This window comes from Magnolia sinica, chromosome 12 (genome assembly GCF_029962835.1).
Source record: "Magnolia sinica isolate HGM2019 chromosome 12, MsV1, whole genome shotgun sequence".
NCBI lineage: Eukaryota > Viridiplantae > Streptophyta > Magnoliopsida > Magnoliales > Magnoliaceae > Magnolia > Magnolia sinica.
In genome coordinates, this window is record NC_080584.1 from 10,359,982 (window position 1) to 10,373,851 (window position 13,870).

General features: G+C 39.9%; 1 pseudogene; it reads left to right on the top strand.

The window, feature by feature from the left end:
- The first annotated feature begins 1,744 nt into the window (after window positions 1-1,744).
- The window catches only part of LOC131220899 (probable LRR receptor-like serine/threonine-protein kinase At1g56140), a 42,208-nt pseudogene continuing 30,082 nt past the window's right edge, over window positions 1,745-13,870 (top strand).

The window sequence follows — 13,870 nt, forward strand, 5'->3', positions numbered from 1 at the left end:
CCAATTCCACTCCATGTTTGGGGAGGATGGAAAAGCTGTCGATGAAATTGCATTGGGTCCTGTGCCAATTTCAATCCATGTTAGCAAGTTGGGTAGGTCCCACTATGATGTGTAGGTTAGATCCACACCGTCCACCCATTTTTTGAGATTATTTTAGAGCATGGGCCAAAAAATCAGGTTAATCTAAAGCTCAAGTGGACCCCACCATAGAAAGCAACGGGGATTGAATACTTATCGTTGAAAACTTCATTGGAGCTCTATAGTTTTGCATTTACCTCATTTTTAGGCCCATGCCATAAAATGAGGTTACAAAATAAATTTAGATATAACACATGTGTGTTATTCTCAATAACTTCGAATGATGGTTAGTATATCCATTCAATGTACCACTGGATTACCAACAAAGCATGGAATTATTCTTATCCCATGGCAACAGGGTAATTATGTTTTTTGAATCCCATCCCTCCGAATACCATGGGATCTGCCGGGCCAAATAGGCCCTAAGGGACTAGTTTGTGCCGCATCAACTAAGGCCCGCGTTTTGATGTGATCCGATGATTTGAGCCGTCCATTGTCACCATACCACCGTGGATCAAATATTTTATTCTAAACACTCTTCTCTTCTGTGGTGATCTATCTTTTGATTTTTGCGGTTGACCTTAAGCCATTGAATTTTTTATTTTTTTTCATTGTTTGAAATTTATCCCCAGAAGGTGATGATCGAGACCATACATTCAGCATGATTTTACTAACATGTTTACCAAGTATAATTACGTTGTAAATGAGTAATCATTATTTACCAAGGTAATTACCTTTATCAACCTTCATCTTTCCAAAGCTGGCTTGACCTGTTATTTTTAAGTACTCAAATAGGGGAATTTGTAAAATAAATATGAAGCCTATCATAATGTGTGTTGCTTATCTACATCGCCCATTCATTATGCCAAATGAATTTAAGGCATGAGCCTAAAAATTAAGCAAATCCAAAAGTTAAGTGGACCACACCATATGAAATTATGAGAATTAAATGCTTACCATTAAAACTTATTAAGGCCCTTAGAAATTTTAGATCAGGCTTATACATTTTTCACTTATCTATGTCCATGTGACCCTATAAATGGATTAGATGGAGAATAAACCTTAACATGGGCCCAGTAAAAGAATCAACTTTTAATGGAGGACAAATTAAATCTATTATTTCCTTTCATATAGGTCAATTGAACATTAGATCTTCCTAATTTTTTCAGATAAAGCTTCAAAATATTCTAATAAAACCAATGGACGATACAGATATATTATATAGAATATAATGGGGCCTACAAATTTAAGTCAACATTTTGGGACCAATTTCCCATGTGAAACTACTCACTCATTTCCGAACAGGTGAAAGAATGTAATAATTACTTTTTTACCGTAATTTAGCAATTTACCTGTATTATGAAAACCAAACATATCCTAGGGATAATAAGTAAAATATTACTTACGCTGGATGGGAGAGATTCCACAACATGGACGGTTCCGATCATTGATGCCATCTCAACAGGTGGGCACTGGTTCGTGGCGACATGCGATATAACCTGAGTCGCGACAAAAATAAAATGAATTCATTTATCCAAGTCAAGCTCCTCCCCCTCAAAAACCAGTCAAGCTAGCATATGAGTCCATTTCCTATCTCTGACTTGTGTTGCCAACCTTCCCCGCCGCCCCCCCCTTCTAAAAACCAAAATAAAGAAGGGACGGAAGAGCATTTGGGTTCATTTCCAATCTATCTGCCATCTGACGCAAAGAGTTTTTCACAGAAAGATGAAGTTGATACCAAAATCTCCATCTTATATATTACTTGCGTTTTGGTTTTGGTGTATGCACCTCTTGTGTTTGGTAGAGAGGTCCGCAGCTCAAACTACAAGTAATGCTACAACAGACCCATCTGAAGGTATGTACGACACCTGTCTGTGTATATTTATGTATGTGCGATATGGGACTCTGCATGCACTTGCAAATACTCCCTTTTACGGATAATTCGATTTTTTATTATTTATTTATTTATTATTATTATTATTATTATTATTATTATTATTATTTGTATTAAAGAGATACACTCCAGTCCACATGAACGTCTCAATTCTGTCCAATTCATTAATCTGGATTGCTTATTGTGTCCAACCTTTGTTTGATCTGCTACCACGAAACCCATGTGAGATTTTAAGCTTTTTTCTTCGGTTTGTGTTCTCAAAGAAAGAGAGAATTATCATTTTGGGGGATTTGGAATAGTCAGTGTGTGTGTGTGTGTGTGTGTGAGAGAGAGAGAGAGAGAGAGAGAGAGAGAGTCACCTTCACCAACGAAAGAGAATTGGGTTCAAAGAGTATTTATTGAACTTTGGGACTATATGCTTTAGAGAGAGAGAGAGAGAGTCGCCTTCACCAACGAAAGAGACCTGGTTCAAAGAGTGTATACTGAACTTTCGTTGAATATGCTTTTGATCACCTATGATCATGGGTGGGCAGTGATGCATGCATGTATGCCCTTATGAATACTCTCCTGTCGGAAATTAGAAGTTCTTTATTCAATCGAACTACCATTTTTGGGGGTACTTTTTAATTTGTACTTCTTTTTTTTTTTGCCTGCCAAACGAGTGAAACCCATATGAGATTTCTAGCTATTTTTGCCCTTATGTTGTCAAATAAAGATAGGAAAATCATTTGGGGGCTATGAAATGGTCTTTTAGAGAGAAGGGGAGAGAGAACTTCACTTTCACATATTTAAGAGAATTTGGTTCAAATAATATTTACTGGACTTTCAGTGTATCTGCTTTTTTATCGCCTCTGATCATAGTTGGGCAGTGATGAGTGGGGTCCACCACATGCTGTGTGTTGGGGGGTGTACCATAATCAGAATTCAGAAGTTGCCAAGTTGGTGAATAGATATACACCCAAGCATTCGGTGTATCAGATGGGCAGGGATAGCATATATGAGAACGGCTGTATGCAGCACAGTGCACCGTATTGGTAGAGTATAGTAAATTTATATTCCAAAAATATCATAACTGTTGCAGTATCCGAGGAGACTTCTACTCTAATTTTTCATTTTCTATAAAATTACTTTCTGGGAAAGTATTGTTTTGAGATTTTTTTTTTTTTGTTTAATCGGCACTAGTGAATCAGATGTAACACACATGGGCGTTGCACACGAGATCCAAACTGGGTGACATAACTAACTGTGGGGCCCACCTTAATGCATGTGTTCTATATCCATGCCGTCCATCCGTTTCTCCAGATCATTTTAGGTCATGGGCCCAAAAAATGAAGCAGATCCAAATCTCAGGTGGACCATAACATGGGAAACAGTAGTTATTGACCATTAAAAATTTATTAGGGGGCACAAAAGTTTTGGATCAAGCTGATATTTGTTTTTATTTTTTTTTATTTTTTTTCCTTCATGGAAGTTAATGTGACCTTATTCACAGGTTTGATGGAAAAATAAACATTACGGAAACATTAACAATGAGGCATTCAATCATCACTGCTTCCTATAATATGGTCCACCTGATATTTGGATCTGTTTGATTATTGGGCTCATGCCCTAAATTGATCCCGAGAATCGGATGGGTGGCATAGATATAGAATACATACATCAAGGTGGGCCCCATGGTAAGGGCCGCACTATCTTGGGTGAGGTGGGGCCGCACCTAATCCGCTCCCACATTAGACAATCCCATCCATCCGATCAGTTGATTTTTCGAATCATCTAGTACCTTTACCTTTGATCATTCATTTGCTATCCTCACAAGTGATATGATCGGATGGTTAGGATTGTTGGGTCAGTGAGAGTATTGGACAATGGCAGATATCTAGTGGGCCTGGCCAAATGAATGGCTAGATCACATGCATTTGTATGCTCATAATCTGTTACATATTTGTATTGAATTAAGAATGGATAGGTTTTGCTATTGATAGCAAAACGTTGAATTTAAAGAAATGTTGACTTTCAGATGCTAATGGATGAAATCTATTAGGGCCCTAAACTGGCTGGGCCTGGATTTTAAACTGGTTGTGCTGGGCGCACTTGATCAGGACCGTTCAAGTCTTGAATTGGTCCAGCCCAAGCAAGGATTTTCTTAAGAGAGGTTTGCTAGAATAAATGGTGATGCATTGCATGCGTTAGTGTTTTGGGTCATCTCTTAATGGTTCAAACTGTTAATATGATGGGCCTCACCTTGGATGGGAGATGGCAGAAATATAAATCTCTTTGATTGGAATATTTCAACCCATTCGCCTGGTTTCATGATCCTAACCGTTCAAACATGGGACCTTTGCCTATTGAACTTGAACGTGCATCTGTCCAAACAATCTGAGTATTTGACCAATGGAATTCTCGATTTATGATCCATCCATGCTGGGGCCCACAACCATGCACCCAGTGCTAGATCCAGCAATGCAAAACACATGCTTTCCAAACTCGAAAAAATAGCAAAGGGTTGCTCGGAAAGAGAGGAAATGATTCAATGCATCATAATAATAATGATGTCCCGGCTCACCACCTGTTAAGGAGATGTGGGGACCACCTAAATGTGTTCCTATATACCTCTGGCAGGAAGTGGGCCATGATCATCATTACATAGCGAATAATGGCCATTCATGTGTGCACTGGCTGCTCTGACTCTTAACACACATTTCCTTTGTATGGTGCAGTGGCCGCTCTGAACTCCATCTTTCAGCAATGGAGCGTGTCCGCGTTGCCTACGTGGAACATAAGTGGTGAACCATGTAGTGGGGTCGCCATCAATGATTCTAAGACGATCAATGATCAGGACATGAAACCTGCGATCAAATGCCAGTGCACGTTCAACAATGGGACCACCTGTCGCATAACAGCACTGTATGTATGCTAACACATGCACTATACGTTGATAGCCTGATAGACATACCACAGCCTATCCACTTTGTGATTTTGCTTCATGATCCCACCTTTGATATGATCCCATGATCTGGACTGGGCCTGTTGCCTGGGATTTCTTGGGCTACATGTTTGGGTTCAGGTGTTAAATTGAAGCCCATGGGCCTGGTTTGAGGACCAATAAATAAATAGGCCTAGTTGAGGCTTAAATTGATTAATTTGTATTGAGGCCCACTTTAGCATGATTAAGGGTCCAGTTAATGTTGTCATCAGTAAGGTTTAAAGTATAGTCCGAAACCAATATATATCACCCAATAAATATTAGTGTCGTCCATGAACAATATGTTTGTATCGGCCCAAAACAATCACTGATATGGGGCAAAACAATGTCATGTCGGTGGTGAATGATATGATACTGATACACTTGAGCCATTGCTGAGGAGATGGGCTAGGTCTCAGACCTGAAAAATTCACAAGTGAGGCTGGAGCAGGTCATGGCCTTATCAATGTAGTGGCTTGTTTCGTTGTTGGGAATATCTCGAGAGATTTCTAAATTTTGGGGATTTTCTCGGGATACTATCGGGGGAATCTCACTCAAAGAAAAAATTAAAACATATTTATTATAAATAAATAAATAATTTAATATACAAGGAACCCTTTAAAATTAAATGATTTTTACATCAATATTGGGATAAAATTTCACAAAAAAAAAAAAGAAAAAAAAGTCACTATTTTGGAATCCCTCACCCCGTCAAGAACTCTCCCACCAAGGAATACCTCAGAAGAAGGATCCACTCCCTCATATAGACAATACCATAAGAGAGAGCAAGTGAAAAAGCCTAATAGAACTAGGCTTCATATGTAAAGCAAGGAGGGAGAGAGAGAGAGAGAGAGAGAGAGAGAGAGAGAGAGAGAGAGAGATTAGGCACTAATCAACTGAACATTCTCCCACTTGAAGAATAGTTTATCTAATAATGCAAAAAACACTCTAATAACAACTACCCAAAATGTCACAAGTGGGAGAATATTAAGGCAATGAGTGATATTGAAATCTCCCATTGAGAGACGTCTCACTCTCGCTCTCTCTCCCTCTCCCTCTCCCTCACCCCCTCCCCCTTAGATATGAAGCCTAGTTCTATTAGGCTTTTGCACTTGCTTTCTCTTGTGGTATTGTCTATATAAGGGAACATCTCTAGAGGGAGTGGATCATTCTTTTGGGGCATTCCTTGGTGGGAGAGTTATTGTATAGAGGAAGAGTGGGAGATAGGAAAGCCGTGTATTTCTGTTCTATCTTATTTTAGTGAAGAGGAAAGCTCTAGGTTGCTACCTTATGGACGGAGCATAGTATCGCATTACGTAAATCTTTGTGCCTCCTATCTTTTGCTTTCACTTTGGCTTTTGGCTTTTGGTTTGGCTCTTTTTCTTTTTTGGTTTTGTTTTGCCTGCATCGATCATCTGCACGTGATTATCCGCAACAATCTAGTGATATACTCAAGTTAATATTGTCCAGCCATGTTTTCATGAAAATATCATAAAATATGGCAGTATTTTTATCACTGCCCACTGGAATCCAATCGGTTAACAAACACTAGTCAAGACTTTTCATCTGGTGGGCCCCACCCCAGAGATGCCACAACCAAATTCCCATAAATCATATCAGCTTAACAATCCATCCATGGCATTGAATCTGGACCATTGCTTCTTTTTTATTAACCATCCATCCACAGTTCATGGACCAGAAAGTTTGCATCATCCATTTTTTGTTCTAAGGATGATGGGGCCCACTGGATGAAGTCTAAATCATGATGAACCGACAAGTTGGGCCCTATCAGCATACCAGGTATGGATTTGTACATGGATAAAAGTAATCCAGATTATTATATTCATTATAAGTCAAATTAGTAGCACTCGTTTTGTTATATCTTCAAATTACTCAACAAGATCTCAATCAATCACATGTTACAAACTTACAATCATTTTTGTCCATATGTTATTTTTTCCTACATCCCGAGGAAGCAAAATCTAAATAAAAGATTTTCCATATCTATATCATAGTATATCATCATCTTGTGGGATATTGTTTTCAAGGTATTCGAAAATGGTTATATAATCGTTATGTATTACAAAAAAGTAAAATAAAAATGGAGCCATGTAATGGTTTGTTACGGGGCAATACATGATTTTTTTTTTTCTTCAAAAATAAAAAAGCCATTACGGCTATTACGGCTCATATGGCAATGGTTTTGTTTATGTTATTGGATACCTTGGCTATTTCAAATAAGGCACCTTTGTTTCATACTATAGACCATACATCATCTATGGTATCACCTCCTAGTTTCTAATAGACTAATTCACTTACAATCTATTCTATTTGTTGCTTTATCAATATTGTTTCCATATATAATTTTGACATCTTGGCTTGGGCGAGGCAAAATCAAATTTTTGAATAGGCCTGGCCCAAATAATTTAAAATCCAAGGCGAAAGCAATCCCAAGCTTGCCCGTTGACAGCCGTAAGAATCCTTGTACTTACGAGACTGCCCGAGCCATCGGTGAACTCGTCTGAGTCTTGACTCATTCGTTAACTGAGCTGAGTCTAGGTTTCTAGTTTTTAGAACACTGATATTTGTAATTTTTTAATTTTTTAATTTTTTAATTTCCCTCCAGGAGAGTTTTTGCTCTGAATGCAGGAGGCTCAATCCCAGAAGCGCTTGGGAATCTGTCACATCTCACCCATCTGTATGGATTTCTCTTCCTTAAAATGACCAGTTCATGACCAAAACATACCTTTTCTCATAGAAATCATGTAAACATTGGACCCCCATGAAGATCACATGGTGCAGAAATCTGGCTAATATGCTCATCTGGCAGGCTGATCAATTAGCAAGCTGGATACACCACAGAAATCAAAAGATGCCCAAAGGTCTCACTGAGTGCACACATATGGCCCACCTAATGTGTGGATAGGCCTACTTTTGTAGACAAGTGATCTTCATTAAGGGCCCACCATTTACATGGCTTGGATGTCATGACACTTTTACAGTAAAGATGAGGCTGCATGCCAGGTTATGTTGATGCTCTATCAGAGCCGGACATTTACCCATTAATGGCATTATAGGCCAGGCCTAGACTTAGCTGCCAGACGACTCAGGCCTATGGATATGGGCTTGGGCTCACGGGTTCAGGCCTAGTCTGACCCATTGTTTCATGGAGGCAATACAATAAGGAAGGTGTGCGATCGGAACAAGGTATTTAAAATCAGTTACGTAATGGCCGTACCATAACGATAACAGTCATAACCATTACGCATTATGGGGTCGAAACAGCCAGCCGTAACAATCTGTAATGGCCCAACAGCCTGTAACGGCCTATAACTATTCCGTAACAATCCCGTAACAGTTTTTTCAAATTATTATTATTATTATTTTTTTTAAAGGGGCCGTAACGGCCATTATGGCCTGTATCATAACGATAATGATAGTGGCCGTTACAGCCACCGTTACTGTTTTGGAACACCTTGAATCCGAAACATCCATCATGTGGGCTTCTGACAGAAAGTGTGCCAATCTTACAGTCATGACGCTTCGATCAGAGGCCAATAGGTGGGTAGTTCAAAGAAAAATAGGTTAACAACCGCATTGGAGTTGCTTATTTTGCATGGTCAGGATGGTTTGATCAATCTGATTCAGGATGATAGCCCATTTGTGGGGGCCCTTCTAATGGGAAATTGGGACCACTTGATATGTGTGGCCCATTCTTTCTACTTCAATGCTTCTAGTCTATTGCCGCTAAGTATAATGTTTGGTCTATATTTGCAGGGATTTGCGTCAAAATGAGTTAACTGGTCCCTTGCCTTCATTTATCGGCAATTTAACATCCATGCAATACATGTAAGTTAAGTAACAGCTTCCAACATGTAATTAAAATTAGTTTGGCCATGATGATGGTGTTGATGATAATGGTCATGATGTATTTGATGGCAATGATACTCATGATGATGTGTTGTTGGGGATAATGCTCAAAACCACTCTGCATGTGGTCGTACAATCATTACATCTAGACTTTCCATCCAGCGGCCGCTACCATGGATGGCCCACTGGTACAAATTTACACTGGTGGAACAATGTGAGCCATCTAATCAATGGGCCTTTAATCATTGTATTTTGTTGGATGACCATTTTTATTTTAGAGAAATGATATGGAAACCTTTCCATGCACCTGGTTGCATTTGGATTCGTTGGCATGCACATTACCTATCTTGACTGTCCATTAGATCCAGTCCCCTCTTCATAGGCTTCCTTGAAAAAATCATACTGATTGCATAATCCAAACTGTAAAGTTAGTGTCATGCAAAAATGGATGGACAATATTGTTCTCAGTCAGCGTTGGACTGATGTGGGTTTTTCCGAGTGGTGGACAAAGTGTGGACTGAACCAAATGGATGGTTCAGATTGGTTACCATGCACTGAACCCACTAGATCATTTCTTTCTATTTTAAACCTCCATTTGAAGGCCAGCAATGCAGAGGTAAGTATTAATTGATGTAATTTTTGGACCATGGACCATCCACAGTGTGGTCCATAAGGTGTAAATGAGAACGGTCCACCTGCTTCACACTGTTATGGATGGGCCAAAATCCACAGCAGGCACTGAGTGAATAATTCTGGCCCATCAATATTGATGAATGGATATGGACCATTGATAGGGCAAATTTCAATTGCTGATGTTCTTCTTTGCAAATGGTCAGGATCATCCTTTCAGTGCAATTATCAAGTCATGCCCCATCAAGAAAGGGGGCCCAAACATCCAACCATCTGAACATGTGGGGCCCATTAAGTGACACATGACATATGGGCCCAAATCAATACTTAGCAAAGCAAACTCACTTCTAATTCAATAATTTGGAGATCTGTGCCATTAATATTTACATTGATCTTTGTTTTTTCAAGGAACTTTCGTATCAACAAGTTGTCTGGAAGCATCCCAAAGGAACTCGGAAACCTTCGAAATCTTACATCATTGTAAGATATCCTTAATTCTTTAATCTATAATTAAATTAATTATGTAATTTCCAATTAATTCAAGATGAATTTTGGCTGTGATTACAGTAAGGAGTTGTTCAATGGTCTACTGTAATAACTGACACTATTTTTGGTGCAAGCTATTGTTATAATCATCCAATTTGATCCTTGATCAGACAGGGTGTTATATGTGGACCACCACTCTGGACCTAACACAATGGCACCTGCCAACTTTTCATTAGTCCTGATAGGACTATCAACAGGTTGGGTCTGGGCTAACTTGGTTCAGGTCATGCCTTGTCTGTACCTTTCCAGTTTGGGTCTAGGTCTTGAAGACCCGGACCGGGATCTGATCAGGTATCTACTGGGTCTTTGGATCTAGGTTTTGAGTTGGGCTAAGAGCATTTACATGGTTGAGCCCATCCGATGGATGGATTAGATTGAACACACATGTGCCGCTTTAATAGGGGCATGGACCCTCTTACATGTAGAGTTGTACACAAGTCGAATTGAGTCAAGCTTGGCTTAGCTCAGCTCGGCTCAATCAGCAGCCCGAGCCTGAAAGCAAAGAGAAAACGATGAAAGCAAAGAGAAAACGATTCTCCTTTGGTTTTCTGTGTATTTGAGACAACCCTAAAGGGTTGAATATATAGAGCTTTATAGACGTCTATACAAGGTAAATATTTAAAAACAGAATCATCTATCTATGGAAATTAGCTATACATCATCTATCTATAGAAATTCGCTATACAAGGCATGTGACCTGTCTAACATTCCCCCTCAAACTAATACTGGTCATCGACAAGTAATAGTTTGCCAACAAGAAATGAGTGACGTGCAGAAGTGAGAGACTTCGTTAGAATGTCTGCAATATGATCATGGGATGCAACATGTGGAAGAGAAATGAGCCGAGACTGAAACTTCTCTCGGATGAAGTGACAGTCAACTTCAATATGCTTTGTCCGTTCATGGAAAACCAGGTTAGTGGCAATTTGAATGACACTAAGATTATCTACATGGAGTGGAGTAGGATTTTGTAGATGAATGCTCAAGTGAGAAAGAAGTCCACGTAACCAGATAATCTCACTACAAGCAGCTGAAATCGCTCGATAGTCGGCTTCCGTGCTTGATTTGGAAACACTGGCCTGCTTCTTACACTTCCAAGAGATGAGATAAGTGCCGAGAAAAACACAGTAGCCAGTGGTAGATCTGTATGTGAGAGTACTACCAACCCAGTCAGCATCCGAATAAGCACGAAGCTCCAGAGTGGCCGTGGAGGAGAAGAATAGTGATCGATCCAGAGTTCCACGTAGGTACCGTAGGATGCGTAACACCGCAGTCCAATGAAGAGTCTGAGGAGCAGAAACAAACTGGCTGACAACTTGGACAACGTAGGCAATATCAGGGCGAGTCATTGTTAAGTAAACCAGACTCCCAACCAAATGGCGGTATAATGTGGGTTTGGCAAGGAGATCACCATCGTCACGACTATATTGAACTTTAAGTTCTAAGGGAGTCGGAACGGTCTTCTGATCCGTCAAGGAGGCCAAGGCGAGAAGATCCTTGGTATATTTACACTGGCTGATCGGGATTCCACGTTTAGAACGTGAAAATTTAAGTCCAAGAAAGTATGTCAAATGTCCAAAGTCCTTCATCTTGAAGGATGATTTCAGAACTTCCTTTAATGTCGAGATGCCAGTAGCATTGCTACCAGTCAGAAATAGGTCGTCGACATATACGAGAACAATGACAATTCCATGATCAGTGGTGCGCAGGAATAAGGATGGATCATAACCACCTGCACTCGTAACAACATCATGAAAGCGTTGTAACCATGCCCGATGGGTTTGTTTGAGGCCGTATAGAGCTTTCTTTAGGCGACTGACCTTATCTGCAGGGATTAAAGTTCCAGGAGGAGGCTTCAAATATACTGTTTCTTGGAGGTCTCCATGAAAAAAAGCATTTTTCACATCCATCTGAGTGAGCGGCCAAGAATGAACAGAGGATATTGCTAGAAGAGTGTGAACAGTTTTCATCTTGGCTACAAGAGCGAATGTCTCATCGTAATCAATTTCGTGTTCCTATTTATATCCCTGAGCGACAAGCCGAGCTTTGTATCGATCTAATGATCTGTTAGACTTGAGTTTGACAGAATAAATCCATTTACTACCAATTAATTGTTGGCCAGTGGGTCGAGTGATAATGTCCCACGTATGATTATTATCCAATGCTTCAAGTTCTTCTGCCATAGCCTGCTTCCAACAATCATGAGTGGCTGCCTAATAGTATGAAGTAGGAATAGATACAGTATCTAGAGTAGCATTTATGGCAGACATAGAGTATATCAAGCGATCAGGTTGGCGAGGAACACGAGTGGAACAACGTACCAAGGTAGGATCTGGATTGGTAATAGGTATAGTAGGGAGAGTAGTAGGTGGTGACTCTGTACGTGGTCGGCGTGAGTAAACCTGCAATGAACAAGGAAGTGTACTCGAGGCAACAGGAATGTCAGGAAAAACAGTAAGAGCACGAGAGTTTGGTGTGGCTAAAGGAGGAACAGGTGAATCGAAAGCAATATGCTCAAGAAAAACAACATGTTGTGACACCCGAATACGATGAGAGACCAGATCGTAGCAACGAACCCTTCTGAGTTTCTCCAAATCCCAAATACATACATTTGACTGATTTTGGGGAAAGTTTGTTATGTTTACGTGATGTCAGATGAACATAACATACACAACCAAAAACATGAAATGTGGAATATGTAGGAAGGGAACCGGTGAGAACAAAGTAGGGAGATTTATTGTGTAGAACGGTGGTTGGCATCCGGTTAATCAAGTAGACTGAATGCATCATAGGTTCCGCCCAGAAGGAACGAGGAACACTCATAGCTATCATCAGGGTATTGGCAGTCTCAACAATATGGCGATTTTTTCGTTCAGCCACCCCATTCTGTTGTGGAGTATCAGAACAGGTGGTCTGATGAATAATTCCATGACCCTGAAGATATGTACGAAAATTTGTTGAGAGATACTCTACCCCTGAGTTAGAGCGGAGAGTTTGAATTTTTAATCAAAATTGAGTGTCCACCATAAAGTGAAATATCTTGAATTTTTCAAAAACCTGTGGCTTAGAGTACAGAAGGTAAATCTAGGTGTAACGTGTGAAATCATCAATGAATATAACATAGTATCGTAGTCCAGAGAGTGACATAATTGGTGAAGGGCCCAAGACATCCGTATGCACTAGCTTAAATATAGATGATGATTTTGTAGTACTTAGAGGAAAATGAATACACTTACTTTTTGAAAGGCAACAGGAAGAACAAGAATAATCCAAAGTACTTTTATTAAGAGAAATATTCCCTAACATGCCAGAAGAAAAGAGCTGAATCAAACGATCAGAATGTGGATGACCCAGGCGAAAGTGCCAAAGTTTTCATATTTTATTTGCCGAACAAATATCCGAGGAAGATGGAGAAAAGAAATAACGAGTTGGAGTGACGGATGGGTCAAAGTCTAGCACGTACAGATATCCATGCCGCTTACCCTTCCCAAGTACCTTCCCCGTTGTCAGATCCTGCACAAAACAACAATTTGGAATAAAGATAACTAAGCAGTTATTAGATGTAAGTTGACCAACAGAAATTAAATTTGAGGAGAGTTTAGGGACATGAAACACATCACGAAGGGTAAACTAGCGATGGGCAGAAGGAGAGAAGGTCAATGAACCAACGGACTGAATGGGTAGTCTAGTGCCATCCGCAGTAGAAATAACCTGATTTTCAGTGTAGAGACGAATGTCGTCAAGATGTGATACGTCACCAATCATATGATTGGAAGCACCCGAATCGAAGAACTATGGAGAAGATGAGGATATATCTAACATACTGGTCGCAGAAAGGGCTTGCACAATCTGCTAGAGCATTGGAGGAGTCAAAGGTGAGGAAAGACCTT